Source organism: Schistocerca nitens, chromosome 2, assembly GCF_023898315.1.
Source record: "Schistocerca nitens isolate TAMUIC-IGC-003100 chromosome 2, iqSchNite1.1, whole genome shotgun sequence".
Taxonomy (NCBI): Eukaryota; Metazoa; Arthropoda; class Insecta; order Orthoptera; family Acrididae; genus Schistocerca; species Schistocerca nitens.
Genome location: NC_064615.1, coordinates 171820733 through 171837431, shown reverse-complemented (window position 1 = coordinate 171837431; position 16699 = coordinate 171820733). Strand labels below are relative to the sequence as shown.

The window sequence follows — 16699 nt, the reverse complement described above, 5'->3', positions numbered from 1 at the left end:
CCCATGTAGAGGAACTATAACTTTTTTACAGGGAAGTGTCTTCATAATCATTGTAGAATTAACTGTTTGCCGGCCGGAGTGATCGAGCAGTTCTAGGCACCGCGCGACAGCTACGGTCCTAGGTTCGAATCCTGCCTCGGGCATGGATGTGTGTGATATCCTTAGGTTAGTTAGGTTTAAGTAGCTCTAAGTTCTAGGGGACTGATGACCTCAGATGTTAAGTTCCATAGTGCTCAGAGCCATTTGGACCAATTAACTGTCTGTTATTTACTCAGGAACTGCGAGGGAAGCTTTCAGTCAGCTATCGTGAATTTGGGTGCCACCGAGTGTTGCCAAGAGAACACGTGCCACGACAACAGAGATGTATTTTTAGCGAATAAAGGATTGAATTTAAAAGTAATTCCTCATGTTGCCTAGTTCATATAATAGCTAGATTTATATATTTACATCGCAGCTGCCTAATCTGCAGAGAACTTCATAAACATGTCATTTTGCTAAAAATGGAACATCTTTACAAAGGAGTCTGATCCGTCTCTAGACAACAACTCATCAGCCAAAATCATTTTAAATAAATCCGAAGGCGCATTTCTGTTTCCCTTCCAAGATACCATGTCAAACATTTGCAGACTGGATTAATAAAAAGTAAATAAAATTTGTGATGGTAAATTTAAAGCTTCAGGTGTTCTACAGTGTCTCTCCACACTAAAGTAAAACGCACATATCGTTCATACAATCACGTGAAACAGTCAAAACAGCCGTTCATTCAAATGTTGTTCAACATGTGCGACACATTGTCTTTATGTCAGTTATATCGTCAATACGTTGACCCTTCATGTTAATTTCTGAATGTATCGCTTTGTAGTAGGCTCGTATGGTTAACATCAAGTCTCGTTACCTGTGAAGATTGTTTCCAGAAAAGAGCTGTCCGAGTTTTGTTTGAAGCAGCGGCCGACGTCTACGGCTCGTTGTTTTTGTAGGGGAGTGAAAACTGCTGGACAAACTTTGGACACTCTTTTATCTTCTTCAAAGCATTCTGGAAAATGCCTTTAAAACTGGATTTAGAGATATTACTCCTTTGCGATTTGTGAAACAACAACGGCCACATTGTGGCTGCATATCCATAATTTAATTCTGCCTGCTCGCGACTTACCAGTTAGAAGGTACTACCTCTGCTGAGCACACTCGTTACTCCAAGCTACCACTGTACTCTCTGCGCTGACGCCGTTAATAAGCCAGGGATGAAACAGGACTTTTTGAACGGACGGTGCTCAGTTATTAAAACATGGTGGCAGCTACCTACCAAGGAAAAGATTGTTCAAAAATGGTTCAAATGGCTCTGAGAACTATGGGACCCAACTGCTGAGGTCATAAGTCCCCTAGAACTTAGAACTACTTAAACCTAACTAAACTAAGGACAACGCACACATCCATGCCCGAGGCAGGATTCGAACCTGCGACCGTAGCGGTCGCGCGGTTCCAGACTGTAGCGCCAGAACCGCTCGGCCACCAGCGGCCGGCGAAAAGATTGTGTTGAGAAGAGAAACGTCAAGCAGAATATGGTTTAGGAAAACGGTATATATATATATATATATATATATATATATATATATATATATATATATATATATATATATATATATATCGACTTTAAGTTACTACTTAATAAATTTGGGTCAACGTTTGAAAGTAAGTTCTTTAAAAAGCTGTGAGCCGTGGATAGCTAAGATAATTAAAATCTCGTAAAAATGTAAGAAGGGTGGGCGTCCCTACAGAAAGTAATAAGTCTCGCAGGCGTGACGCTTTTAATTATCATTTCTTTCCTGCTAACTGTATTTGCACTGGTATACTCCTGAATGCATGTGCAAAATTGTATAATTTTTGCGACACTGGTTCAGGCGATATGACGTCTATGGCTGTGAGCGAGTATCCGAGTGAGACTCGGGCCATCTCGGAAGGGTTAACAGTCACTTTCTACACGTAACAGAAACCGTAGGATTAAATAGTTCACTTAAAGTAGCAACAGAATATCTGTAAATGTCATTTCACAAAATTTTAAGCTACTAGAAGTAGCTCCAGCATCCTTCACTGAAAGTCATAGAACTGAAAAAATTATAAACAACAGAGGCTCTTATGGCGCTGATGGAATTTCAGACAGAATTCTGGAAAGTAGTTTTAAATAAGTAGTGCCCTTAATAACATATGCTATACATCAATGGCACAGGGAGTTTTCCCTGACATGTTAAAATATGACTGTTAAGCCTCTTCATGAGAAAGGTGACAAAAAGCCTTAAATAATTATCGTCCTGTATCCTTAGTGATACCTTCTTCCAAAATATTTGAAAAAGTAGTGTATTCAGTGGTAGTCTCACATTTAAATAGAACCAATTGATTTAACATATCACAGTCTGAATTCTAGAAATGTTACTCAACTGAGAATGCTACTTAGGCATTCACCCAAGTCTTAAATAACAAAATATCGCCAGTTTGTGTTCTTTGTGAGCTTTACAATGCTTTTGATGTCACCGATCATGCCAAACGCTTAGAAAAACTTAAAGTTTATGGAACTGGCGTCTTAATACACAACTGATTTAAATCATACTCAACAAACAGAATGCAAAAAGTTGTGCTGAATGTTTCACCCTCTACTGTAAAGGTATAAAATTTTATTGAATGAGGAAAAAAATCACAAAGGCATTCCCGCAGGGTTTAATGTTGGTTCCGCTCCTGTTCCTTATATATGTGAATCACATGCCACTTGACAACCAACACGCAGAATTGGTACTTTTCGCTGACGATACTAGTGTTATTATAAATTGCGTTACAGAGTAAGCAACAGAAGAGATTGTTAATTATATTTTCCAAAGAATTATTAAGTAGTTTCTGAAAATGGTCTATCCCAAAATTTTGAGGAAAAGCACTATAGTCAGTTCTGAACAACAAATAAATTCACACCAACAATAAATTTATGTGCCATATGAGCGAAAGAATGCTCCAAATATATGCTTGTACATGTTGATGAAAGCCTGAGCTGTAAGAAGCATATTACGAGCTTCTCAAACATTCTTCAGGTACTTTTGCTCTTAGTATAGTTGCTGGTGTAGGAAACAAACGAATCTAACTCATGATACTTTTTGCTTATTCCCACTCAGTTATGTCTTACAGAATAATTTTTGTGGTGTAGCTCATCACTTAGAAAGAAAGTATTGATTGCGCATTTCGGATTAAATGCATCAATTATCTGTACCGAGCAACGTGGCTATAGACCACATAAGACAAAGAACTAGGAACGGAATGTAATTCTATTCGCGGCATACATAGCAACTTCGCTACGTAAATCAGTGAAAAATTAACTAGGAAATTCAAGTACCTCACCCATATCTAATGAAATAACCTTTCAGATAAGCAATGCCTGAAGATAACTCGGAAAACATAAACTACCTTGAAAGGGTCCTGTAGCCATCTTTCATTAGTCCGGGAGCCCAATTTCACTTGTATTTCTCTTTCTTTTCCTTGTTTCTTTTTCTCATATCTCTCATAGTGGTGTGATTGAATGAATGTGGTTGTGTGTCACACGTTGCTAGACGGTGGCGTAGACTGCTGCGAAAGTCTGCGATACTCATACAGATTCAGCAGCAGTTGTACAGAATAGCCAACTCTGGTACTGGTCAAGTAGGCAAAGAGGCTTGCGCTACTTGTGAGAAATCCACCTGCGTTAGGTTGGTGACGGAAATGGCATCTTTGGGTTTTCCGGGATACGCGGAACGTGGAAGAGGCTGGAGATGATAAAGATACGCAGTCTGTCACCGGTACGTGAAGCGTCCAAAGCTGTGCTCCAGTCGAAGAAGGGTGAGTTAGACTGACCACGTGGCGCGTTGTTACTTGGCGAGGGGAGAGCTGTTAGCTTTTGGTCTCGCCTTTCAACTCTGAAAGATTGCTTTGCCTTGTCGCAGCAAGGAAAGCAAAACTTTGGCGGATTTTTCTTTTAGTAAATTTGTATAGCAGACTTGGATCCACCGGAAGAGCGCCACACAAAGGTGTCGATAAGAAGTGAGCACTCGCTTCTGTGTGAATGTTCAGCTGTGCCTGTATAAGCTTTCATTTTTCTAAATATTAATAGCTTTGCCTTCTCGTAAATTTGCCTTGCTTTATGTATCTTTCGTCCGTGGGGAGCCGACAACGTGGTTGAACATCAAAGTTTGTTCGGCTACCGTCATCAATAACTGTCCGGTCTCACGTTTGTTTTAAAGAATGTTAACTGTTCATGGTTGTGTGATGAGATATTGTTGCAGCTTGTCCACAAAACCTAGAAATTGCGTCTCCACAAACCACGTGGGCACGCGGGTGTACTGCGAAACGTGTACCGTTTCACGAGTTATTGCTATCAGTTATCAGGCAACAGCAGTTGTGTGAATGATTCACACCAATGATTTTAGGTGAAGATTATAACGGTGTATGTTTCGGTGCTTTTCTTTAATGTTTTAGAAATTAATGTTATCAGGAATTGTGTACATACCTCACATCCATATCTTAGGAATAAATGATTTTATACACAATTTTCTCTTGCATTCCGAGGTTACGTTTTTGCACCTAAGCCACTCACCTCGTAGCTTTCCTGTTAGCACATCCAACGCCTTTCCTTACGCACAGGTCCAGTGATTAGTTTCCCCTTCTATTTTAAAACAAATGCTTTAGATTAAGTCTTATTTTCAGGTGTGTTACTGGGAGCTGATCTTCTGCACAGTGTTCATGCATGTACTATTTTATTTTAAATGGTTGATTCTCGTGGACAGTGCACGGGAAATACTATTAATTACATCGCATCCCAAATGAGCGATATCACGACGTACGTATTTTTATGAGTTTTTGGTCTGTGATCAAATTAATTTATTTTCCGACTCGGCCAAACCTTTGATTAGTTGTATGGTTAGAGTCGGTGGCGACCCTAATCTTCTCACGTTAATTTCACAATCAATAAGCATTTCCATTCTCACTGTTAACGTAGTAACCCGTAGAAACAGGTTAGTTACAACCTTACCAAGCAGCAAAAACAGCGACCTCCTGCATTCAACCCAGTATGCCTCAGTTCCTCACCTACCAGAGGACCGACTCAGTCACACCTCAGTCCAAAGTTCCTAGCTTGGCAAGAAGCAAAGTGATCGGTACGCTGAACCGGAAACCAAGTACATGACTTCCTGTAAACTTCAAACACTACACAAGCCAACCAAACTGTTGGCAGTCGATTCTGGTACAGAGTATCATCTTTGCAGTACTTCAGAAATAACTAATTCGCGAAATAAAGTAATAATAGAATTGGAAATTGAAAGTGGATGTTTAATAGGCAGTTTTCAACCAGTAATTACCTCCCGAAAGGGAGGCTGGGGGCTTCTGTTCTGTGTGTTTACAGTGGGCATGTAGTCTACTCATATAAACACGTTTCACATCTGTTTTACAAACATGAGGATGAAATAGTATTCTCTGACCTCCATAGCCATTTCTGGATTTCACTATTATCGAGAAACTGTAGTATGTGCTGGAAAAATATATTAAGGATTGTTACGCAATTCGAAGGTATCTCCAGGATCTAGAACAGCATCTTTACAAATTACACTAGAAGATCTGATTGCATTCTTCGATGCTAAAGTGAATTCAAGCTAATTTGGAGACAAAGTGTATCCACACACCACATTATCTGGATATCTGTATTATTATAACCAATATATCGTCGAGAGCTGTGGAATAGGAGCACTCGTTAAGTAGATAAACCACAAGTGCCTGTTATAACCGGGCGAGTCCACGATTGTAGCGGCACCCGCCCACACACCAGGAGCAGCGAGCAAGGCCGCTGGGACTGCAGGCTGGCAGGTGTCTGCGCTTAATGAGCCAGCTAATTAATTGGTCGCCGAGCTCGTTACCTGTGCAGACGCCGCTGCAGCTGCTTGCGCCTCCGTCGCTACCTCTGATGCTGCACAGCAATTCCCAGCTGCTAGAAGTGTCCTATTTATTTTTTGTCCTAGAAAACTTTTATACGGGCGCTTCCTGGTGGTAGGATTCATGACAGTGGCATAAAAGGTATGAGCTTCCCTCGAGTGCCATTACTGGCATAATATCAGTGATGGCATATAAAACGTTTTGTGGATTTAAATCAGCAATTAAAATGAAACATAAAGTAATGCAAATGCGTTTTTAACGTGAAACATGTGTCATTCACGACTAATACTAGGTACGGCATCACATTTGAATTCACAAAGTTCCACAGCGGTTAGTACTGTTCGACGGTTGCATCTTCCTATGCTTCGTTGAAATCTTCAGATGCATTTTACGATTACTTACACGTCACTTGGGCACGCTAAGCTGCAGATAGTGCTCACAGTGAGAGGTTTTTCGTATGAAACGGTTCTCATTGATCCGTTTCAATTGTGACAGCTTGCCTGAGAAGAACTTGTTAAGGTCTTGATATAATAACCAATACTACACAGTGTGTTCGGAAATTCCCCTCACAAACTTGCAGAACTTGTAGAGGGAAGTGAATAAATAACATTTTGAGTAGGAACCCAAGTCCGCAAACGTGCTGTTTCCGTTCTACGACGGTTTCAGTTCAGATGTTTAAATGATACACTACTGCTTAAGAAACTGAATTAGGCATGGCGTAATACAATTATTCGATAACAGCTCGAAAGGAAACATACCGAAACATTACATCCTGTACGTACCGTATGGTTAAAATGGCTCTGAGCTCTATGGGACTTAACATCTGAGGTCATCAGTCCCCTAGAACTTAGAACTACTTAAGCCTAGCTAACCTAAGGACATCACACACATCCATTCCCGATACAGTATTCGAACCTCCGTCAGTAGCGGTCGCGCGGTTCCCGACTGAAGCGCCTAGAACCGCTCGGCCACACACGTCGGCTACGTACAGTGTGCTTGGTTCTTTTTTGTTTTGGAATAATGTAAACGCTTAATATTTAAGTGTCAATACAAAGAAACGTGCTTAAGTGATAAATGGATGTTTCTTTGCCTTCGAATTGTTACCTGATCACTGTACTGTGTCACCCCTAATTCAGTTCCTCAAGCAGAAGTGGATGTGTCAAACATTTGAACTGAAACGGTCGTATAACGGGAACGGTAGGTTCCAGACATGGGTATCTATTGAAAATGTTATGTACTCAGTCCCCTCTATTAGTCCTAGAAGTTTGTAACGGGAATTTCCGGACACCCTGCATACAGAAAGAAGCCAACTGCCTTGCCGCAGTCGTAACGCCGGTTCCCGTCCGATCACCGAAGTTAAACGCTGTTGGGCTTGGTTAGCGCTTGGATGGGTCACCTTCCTGGTCTGCCGAGTGCTGTTGGCAAGCGGGGTGCACTCAGCCCTTGTGAGGCCAGTTGAGGAGCTACTTGACTGAAAAGTGGCGGCTCTGGTCACGGAAACCGACAACGGCGTGAAGAGCTGTATGCTGCTGACCACTTGCTCCTCCATATCCACAGCTAGGACACATAACGGCAGAGAATGCCGCGGCAATCGGTCGGTACCGTTGGGCTTTACGAGATCTGTTCGGACGGAGCACTTATAGAAAGAGGAGGAACACCTAGGAAGCTTGCTTAATACAACAGCCTATGCATCGTTCTGTCGAAATCCCCAGCACAACATAAATCAACATTTATTGCTAGATATTGGCAGAAACAGCCCTCTAGTTTGCTAAAGCATCCAATTAAGCCACCTATTAAAGAAAGCACTGAAGACAACTTATCACTTTTGCGTCATAATAAAACAAATAGCAATAAACATTAAACGCTGTAAGATATTCGAAGTCCTCAGAAAATGAGCTATACGCCACAGGAATGGACGGGTAATATGTAACATGTACAAAAACCGAGAAGGATCAACAAGAAAGGAAGACTAAGAACGAAATGCTCGAATTACAAACGGTATGCGGGATGCAGTATGTCGCCCCTATTGATCTGCCTATACATCGAAGAAATGGAAATGAGCGTATGGTATCGTTGGCCAGGAGACCCCCGTCCTGATTTTCACAATCAACATGTGTGGGCTGACGAGAATCCGCACGCAATTGTGCAATCACGTCATCAACACAGATTTTCTGTGAACGTTTGGGCAGGCATTGTTGGTGATGTCTTGATTGGGCCCCATGTTCTTCCACCTATGCTCAATGGAGCACGTTATCGTGATTTCATACGGGATACTCTACCTGTGCTTCTAGAACATGTGGTTCATGCACGAAGGAGCTCCTGCACATTTCAGTCGAAGTGTTCGTACGCTTCTCAACAACAGATTCGTTGACAAAAAATGGTTCAAATGGCTCTGAGCACTATGGGACTCAACATCTTAGGTCATCAGTACCCTAGACTTAGAACTACTTAAACCTAAAGACATCACACACATCCATGCCCGAGGCAGGATTCGAACATGCGACCGTAGCAGCAGCGCGGTTCCGGACTGCAGTGCCTAGAACCGCTTAGCCACTGCGGAGATTCGGTGACCGATGGATTGGTAGAGGATGACCAATTCCACGGCCTCCACGCTCTCCTGACTTCAACCCTCTTGACTTTCATTTATGGGGGCATTTGAAAGCTCTTGTCTACGCAACACCGGTACCAGATGTAGAGACTCTTCGTGCTCGTATTGTGGACGGCTGTGATACAATACGCCATTCTCCAGGGCTGCATCAGCGCATCAGGGATTCCATGCGACGGAGGGTGGCTGCATGTATCCTCGCTAACGGAGGACATTTTGAACATTTCCTGTAACAAAGTGTTTGAAGTCACTTTGGTGCGTTCTGTTGCTGTGTGTTTCCATTCCATGATTAATGTGATTTGAAGAGAAGTAATAAAATTAGCTCTAACATGGAAAGTAAGCGTCTCCGTACACATGTCCACATGACATATTTTCTTTCTTTATGTGTGAGGAATGTTTCCTGAAAGTTTGGCCATACGTTTTTGTAACACCCTGTATTTTCAGAAGACATGGTCGGATGTCATTGTAAATTCCTACATTTAATTACCATTGGCGGCAATGTATATGATTGGTTGCAGCACTCCATAACAGATACCAGACTGCAATACTGAAATTTATGTTTGCTGGTGTTACCGGCTTTGGATGGCATGTAAGGAGTGTGAACAACGTCAGACAGATGTTCAGTGATCACTCTGAAGGACTCTAAGATGCCGTATACTAGCGTGGGACAGCGTTATCAGCAGCTGACGGTTTGAAAGGATCCGCATTGTGAATCCCACACCTGGATGGGTGGTCGAACCACGCAGTATTCAAATTTGTGGGGCGTTCGGATGTGACAGTGGCCCGATATCGAACTACATGGGAACGTGCACAAGACACATTGTAACCCGTTCACATCTGCCCGTGTCATCCTAGAACCAGTAATTATCTTACTGCAACATTCTGGGTGATCCCGCACCATTGCTCGCTGGCAGGGAGCAACAAGACTAGGGAATTACCGTCCCATGTGCAGCCTGCCGTTAACGCCACAACACAAATGTTTGGAGTGGTGCTGTGACCGCGAAGTATGGACTGTTAATAAATGGCGTCACACTGTGTTTAGCAGTGAACTGCGCTGCTCCGGATGACCATGATTGGGGCCCGTGGAGAAATGTCCCATTCTCCCAACATTTTGGTGACGCGCTGTGGTGTTACTCTTTGGCGCCATGTTGGTTGCGGTTGATAGTGACTGAGTCCTCGGGTGTCGCTACTCATGTGACAGTATCGTGTTACCCTTATTCAACAAGATAATGCACGTCACATATTAACTGTTTGCATGATGCTGAAGTACCGCCCCGCCAGTAAATTGTCCAGACATGTCCCTGACAAAACATGCTGGGACTATCTCGGACGTTAACTCTGTCCATGTGCTAGCACTCAAGATACAAAGGACCCGCTACAACTGCTGCGGTAAGCTTGCCTCAGGAGACGATTCCACAGCTTAGGACACCCTTCTCGACAGAATCCGTAGGCCTACATGTGCACGCATCTACGACAGATAGCGGTGGAACTTCGTACTAGGAAGTGGACTCATACTGCCAGATTCTTTGCAACTCTGATTTGATTTTGTTATCACTGAAATAATGTAACTTACTGTCTCAAACCAGGAAATATCATTTCGTTTCCTCCTCCTATTCTGGGTTCCATATATATACACATCAAAAAAGTTTTGCATCACCTCGGTTCCGAGAGTTCTGGAACCTGTACAGAAGATTAGAATAGATACCAACATAAACAGCATTTCCGTCCTTTTTATTGCTCATGAAAACCACACATTGCATGTTGTACCACCATACAGCGAGACCTTCAGGGGTGGTGGTCCAGATTGCTGTACACACCGGTACCTCTAATACTCAGATGCATGTCCTCTTGGATTGATGCATTCCTATATTCATCGTGGCATACTACCCACAAGCTCGTGCCAGCACTGTTGGTGCAGATTGTCCCACTCCTCAACGGCGATTCGGTGTAGAACCCCCAGAGTGGCTGGTGGGTCACGTCGTCTATAAACAACCCTTTTCAATCTATCCCAGGCATGTTCGATAGGATTCATGCCTGGACAACATGCTGGCCACTCTAGTCGAGCGATGTCGTGATCCTCAAGGAAGTCATTCATAAGATGTGCACGATGAGGGCCCGAATTGTCGTCCTTGACGACGAATGGCTCGCCAATACGCTGCCGATATAGTTGCACTATCGGTCGGAGAATGGCATTCACGTATCGTACAGCCGTTATGACACCTTCCGTGACCACCAGCGGCGTGCGTCGGCCCCACATAATACCACCCCGAAACAGCAGGGAACTTCCACTTTGCTGCACTCGCTGGACAGTGTGTCTAAGGCGTTCAGGCTGACTGGGTTGCCTCCAAACACGTCTCCGATTATTCTCTGGTTGAAGACATACGCGACACTCATCGGTGAAGAGAGCTTGATGCCAGTACTGAGCGTTCCATTCGGCATGTTGTTGGGCACATCTGTAACGCTCTGCATGGTGTCGTGGCTGCAATGATGGACGCCACCATGGACGTCGGGAGTGAAGCTGCGCATCATGCAGTCTATTGCGAACAGTTTGAGTCGTAACACGACGTCCTGTGCCTGCACGAGAAGCATTACTCAACATGGTGGCGTTGCTGTCAGGGTTCCTCCGAGCCATAATCCATAGATAGCGGTCATCCACTGCAGTAGTAGCCCTTGGGCGGCCTGAGCGAGGCATGTCATCGACAGTTACTGTCTCTTTGTATCTCCTCCATGTCCGGCAACATCGCTTTGGTTCACTCCCAGACGCCTGGACACTTCCCTCGTTGAAAGCCCTACCTGGCACAAAGTAACAGTGCGGACGCGACCGAACCGCGGTATTGACGTTCTAGCGACGGTTGAACTACCGACAACACGAGCCGTATACCTCCTTCCTGGTGGAATGACTGGAACTGATCTGCTGTCGGACCCCTTCCGTCTAACAGGCGCTGCTCATGCATGGTTGTTCACATTTTTGGGCGGGGCGGGTTTAGTGACATCTCTAAACAGTCAAAGGGACTGTGTCTGTGATACAATATCCACAGTCAATGTATATATATATATATATATATATATATATATATATATATATATATATAGGGTGTTACAAGTTACAAAATGGTACGGCCAAACTTTCAGGAAACATTCCTCACACAAAGAAAGAAAATATGTTATGTGGACATGTGTCCGGAAACGCTTACTTTCCATGTTAGAGCTCATTTTATTACTTCTCTTCAGATCACATTAATCATGGAATGGAAACACACAGCAACAGAACGTACCAGCGTGACTTCAAGCACTTTGTTATAGAAAATGTTCAAAATGTCCTCCGTTAGCGAGGATACATGCATCGATCCTCCGTCGCATGGAATCCTTGATGCGCTGATGCAGCCATGGAGAATGGCGTATTGTATCACAGCCGTCCACAATACGAGCACGAAGAGTCTCTACATTTGGTACCGGTGTTGCGTAGACAAGAGCTTTAAAAAACCCCATAAATGAAAGTCAAGAGGGTTGAGGACAGGAGAGCGTAGAGGGCATGGAATTGGTCCGCCTCTACCAATCCATCGGTCACCGAATCTGTTGTTGAGAAGCATACGAACACTTCGACTGAAATGTGCAGGGGCTCCATCGTGCATGAACCACATGTTGTGTCGTACTTTAAAGGCACATGTTCTAGCAGCACAGGTAGAGTATCCCGTATGAAATCATGATAACGTGCTCCATTGAGCGTAGGTGGAAGAACATGGGGCCCAATCAAGACATCACCAACAATGCCTGCCCAAACGTTTGCAGAAAATCTGTGTTGATGACGTGATTGCACAATTGCGTGCGGATTCTCATCAGCCCACACATGTTGATTGTGAAAATTTACAATTTGATCACGTTGTACGGTACATACTGACGAAACTAAAGTGAGCTCTAACATGGAAATTAAGCATTTCCGGACACATGTCCACATAACATCTTTTCTTTATTTGTGTGTGAGGAATGTTTCCTGAAAGTTTGGCCGTACCTTTTTGTAACACCACGTTGACGGATATATGCAACATAGCGTGACTCCGATGCTGGCATATAGGCATCGGCAAGTGGCCAGGGACTAGTGTGGCATTCGTGTCTTTTGATATGTGAGTCCCAACAGGGCAACGTGCTGCTACTTTTTTCTTCGTTGTCGAAGCACAAACTCTGGTAGACATCCATCGCAGAATGAAAAATACATACGGCGCAGCATCTCTGTCTCTCCAACAAAGGATGCCTACTGCTGCTTCATAACACACATGTCCCCGTATCGCCAATGTCGTGACGCCGACGCTACCACAACTCACGTGGGAGACATTCGAACATTCGCCCTACGGTCCTTGTCTCTCACAATGCGGTTCCTTAAAAAAGGCCTTCGGGTCGGCGGTTCCTGACGGTCGAGGATGTGCAGCAGGCATTTAGGACTTAGGTTCTAGGCGCTCAGTCCGGAACCGCGCGACTGCTGCGGTCGCAGGTTCGAATCCTGCCTCGGGCATGGATGTGTGAGATGTCCTTAGGTTAGTTAGGTTTAAGTAGTTCTAAGTTCTAGGGGAGTGATGACCTCAGATGTTTAGTCCCATAGTGCTCAGAGGCATTTGAAGCATTTTTTGAAAAATGTCTAGTAAACCCCCCCCCCCCCCCCCCCTTAAAACGCGCACCTTAAGAGCTATGAATATTTCTCCGTTCTCGATACTGTGTAACAAAATATTCCAAGCATTTTGCTTTCCATATTTTGGGAAGAGGCAGTATGGACGAAAACAAGAACAAATTGTGTAGTGAACGGGAGCTCTGAAATGCTTACCGAACGATCTACGAGCACTTGATCAGTAGAAGAGATGTTTTTCGCATTAACGAAGGTGAACAAGTGCTTATAGCTCTGCGCGCTTTAGAGACCATGATTACTGGACGTTTTCTTCTTGTTTTGCTTCATACTACAGTCTCTCGTAATATGAAAACCAAAGAACTTGGGATGAAGAGGTTTGTTCCACTGTGATACTTCCTGACAGATTAAAACTGTGCACGGGACCGGGACTCGAACTCGAGACCTTGGCCTTTCGCGGCCAAGAGCTTGTGACGGTACAAACCCCGTTACTAGATGAATAGGTCTAGTATGCAAGCATTGCTTTGTGGAGAGCGAGCGCGCTACATGGTGCGTGATTTGCAACGGTCGGTGGGACGCCTCCGTCGCCACGTGGCCTGCAGCTTGGGGCATTGTTTGGTTTTTCGCGCATTACGCGAAATCTATGTAACTTACGGTGAAGAGCGATGCGGCAGTGGATTGTGGTCAGCAATATGCACCTTCTGAAAGATCGAGCTTTATTTTAAGTCACGAGACGCAAAAGGTATAGTAACCTCTAAATCGGTTAATATCATGAATACCGAAAGATTAATAAAAATAGTAAATAACAACTTAAAAGGATGAGCGGAAACTCTTTAAAAACGTCTCGTCATAGCGGATCGAGTCATATGTTAAGAATCATAAATAATTAAGCCTGTGAAGAGCAATAAACGAAGTTTGACGGAATATTGTTTATAAAATTCAATACAAAATTGATGACGTACGGGACGGCACTATTTAATATTTTGGGTGACATCACACGTATTTTAAACTAGTTAAGTTATACTATACACTTAACTTGCAATAGTTTTCATTGCTTGCAAATTATTATTAACATTTATCGCCCATAATTAACTAATTATTATAGATATGAAGATTGTGAGCAGCGCAATGTGTAGATCGCTATAGATTACGTCTAAAAGCAGTGCTATATGGAGTTCCATGTTAAAACTTTGCAGCATAGATGTAAACAAACAAATCTGCGCTAAGTGGCTAAATTTTGCAAAAACTAAAACTTGATTTACGGGCGATAGAATAATCCTAGAAATTAATGTAACATAGTAGATAAGATGTACTTTTTAGCGTGGTTCCGATGGTGTACTTACTTCCGTCTAGGGATGTGTGTATCAAAATTTGTAATCTTAACAGGTGAGATTGGTACTTTCATAACCAACGGGGTTGACGTCCGAGCCTATACAAGCGAGCGGCCATCTCGGCCAGGGCGTCAGTCGTAGGTCAGTCGTTTTGGAGGATGGGTGGCGAGCAAGCCACACTTGAGGGTGGCCCATGTGGTCGTCTGAGAGTTCTTTTTCGCGCCGATTGATTTCGAAAAAGAGTATTGTTTAAGAGTGCAAGTGTGCAAGCATATATTTGGTGAACTGCAAGTGCTACGATTATTTGTGAGAGTACGATTTACTAGGTATACATCGTCGTAAGTGAACATGTGTCGAACTGTGATTTCACGCCAAAACTGTTAGAGGTAAAAGAACTGTGGGACTTGTGGTTCTGTTCGAATTGATTGAGTAATTTTAGTTCATAGCAACCTACATTACTGCTATTTGGGGCTCGGAGTCAAATTATCATTAAAGTAAAACTGTAAACCATCTCACCAGTGCTAATTTCATTGTGTGAAAGAAAAGGACAACGGCAATAAATAGTGATTGAACTGTGTCGTGAAAAACTGATTTTGTTATAATAATCGCCTAATTTTGGTTCCCTAGCATAAACTGTACTTATGTCTCAGTAAATAGTTAATTCAAAAACTATAACAAATGCGCGGGTGCGGAAGTGTACTAATGCTCCAAGTGTGGAAATCTTCCCCTGAGACTTACGTGAGAGCAAAAATTTGCAATAACATTTTTTAACCAACATTTGTATGTGCTCATTCGTGTGAAAACGCTGCAACCGCACTTCTTCTATTTATTTTTACCGCCCCGTCCCAAGCTCTACCATTTCCCCGCGAAGGCAAAGGTCCAGAGTTCGAGTCTCTGTCCGGCGCACAGTTTTAATCTGTCAGGAAGTTTCATATCAGCGCACACTCTGCTGCAGAGTGAAAATCTCATTCGGTTCCACTGTATCTAAGATGAAGAAACGCTCAGAGTTCCTAAGGTATGCTTTGTAGAGCCCGCGTTTACTAGACTATCAGATTTTTAAACTTCCACAACTTCCAGCATGCTGGAATAGCTGTGGGTCAGCAACTTCTGTCAATCAGTACAACGAAAAGTTAGCCAGAGTTGGGAATTTTCACTTTTTTTTATTCACTCGATGACTAGTTTCGGCCCGAGACCCATTTTCAAATTGACGTTGTTACAGTGAATTGAAAATGGGTCTCGGCGCGAAACTAGCCATCTGTTGAATAAAAAAAGTGAAAATTTGTAACTTAGGCTGGTTTTTTGTTGTACTACTAGATTTTTGCTTCGAATGATCGTACCTGTTGTATCCCTGAATAATGATCAGGCCACTAAGACAGAACACCCCCACATATACCCAGAATGAATAAATATATCGAGGTGCGGTTTTGACCAAGTTATAGCACACAATATGCCAAATTTACAACTTTCACAAGTAATTGTTACTGTTTACTGTCGCCGAATTTTTCTGTGGCATCTGAAAGAAGCTTCTAAGTAAACTTCAACGACATAACACGTATGGGACTTGATGAAACAGTATAAACTAAACAGCGCCGCAAACCACTGCCCCGCTGTCAGGAGATGAGGTTCCAAAAACGTCTGCCCTATTATACCACATGTAAGGAGGCAGGTAACTCAAGTATGGTTCCTGTATTTACCTATGCTCCTGAAGCCCTTCAATCCGTTATCTATTGACACATTCTCAGTGTATACAATAGCCGAAAAAGTGAATATCGTTTGTGGCAATTTTGTGGCATTATTAGAGCAGCGGTGTGCTTGTATGCTCAAGAGTATCCAGATCGTGCGAAGCACTCACTATCGGTCTTTGCATACATTATAAAAATGTTCCTGAAACTAGAATTGTGGAGTAGGAAAATACTCGTAAGCCAAGGAGAAAGGGGAGCAACTGATAAAAGAATTGAAACAAAGAGTTTAACAGCAGTAACACACAATGCAATTGTCAGTAAAAGGGATTTCGGAAGTACGAAAGGCATCAAACAAATCAATGTTATTTTTTAAGGAAGAAGCGTTGTTTACAAACTATGGGTAAGTCATTCTTCTCAGTATGCACTAAAAGTCAGTTAAAAATCCACACTGACTCAAAGAAGTGGATAAAAACACCGCTTTTGGTCAGTCAATGTTTGGTACGTGATCTTCAACACCCATATCAATGGTCCGTGTTTTATC

The 16699-nt window shown here is 43.1% G+C and overlaps 1 pseudogene; it reads left to right on the top strand.

The window, feature by feature from the left end:
* The first annotated feature begins 7233 nt into the window (after window positions 1-7233).
* On the top strand, window positions 7234-7352 carry LOC126237886 (5S ribosomal RNA; annotated as a pseudogene).
* The last annotated feature ends 9347 nt before the right edge of the window (window positions 7353-16699 follow it).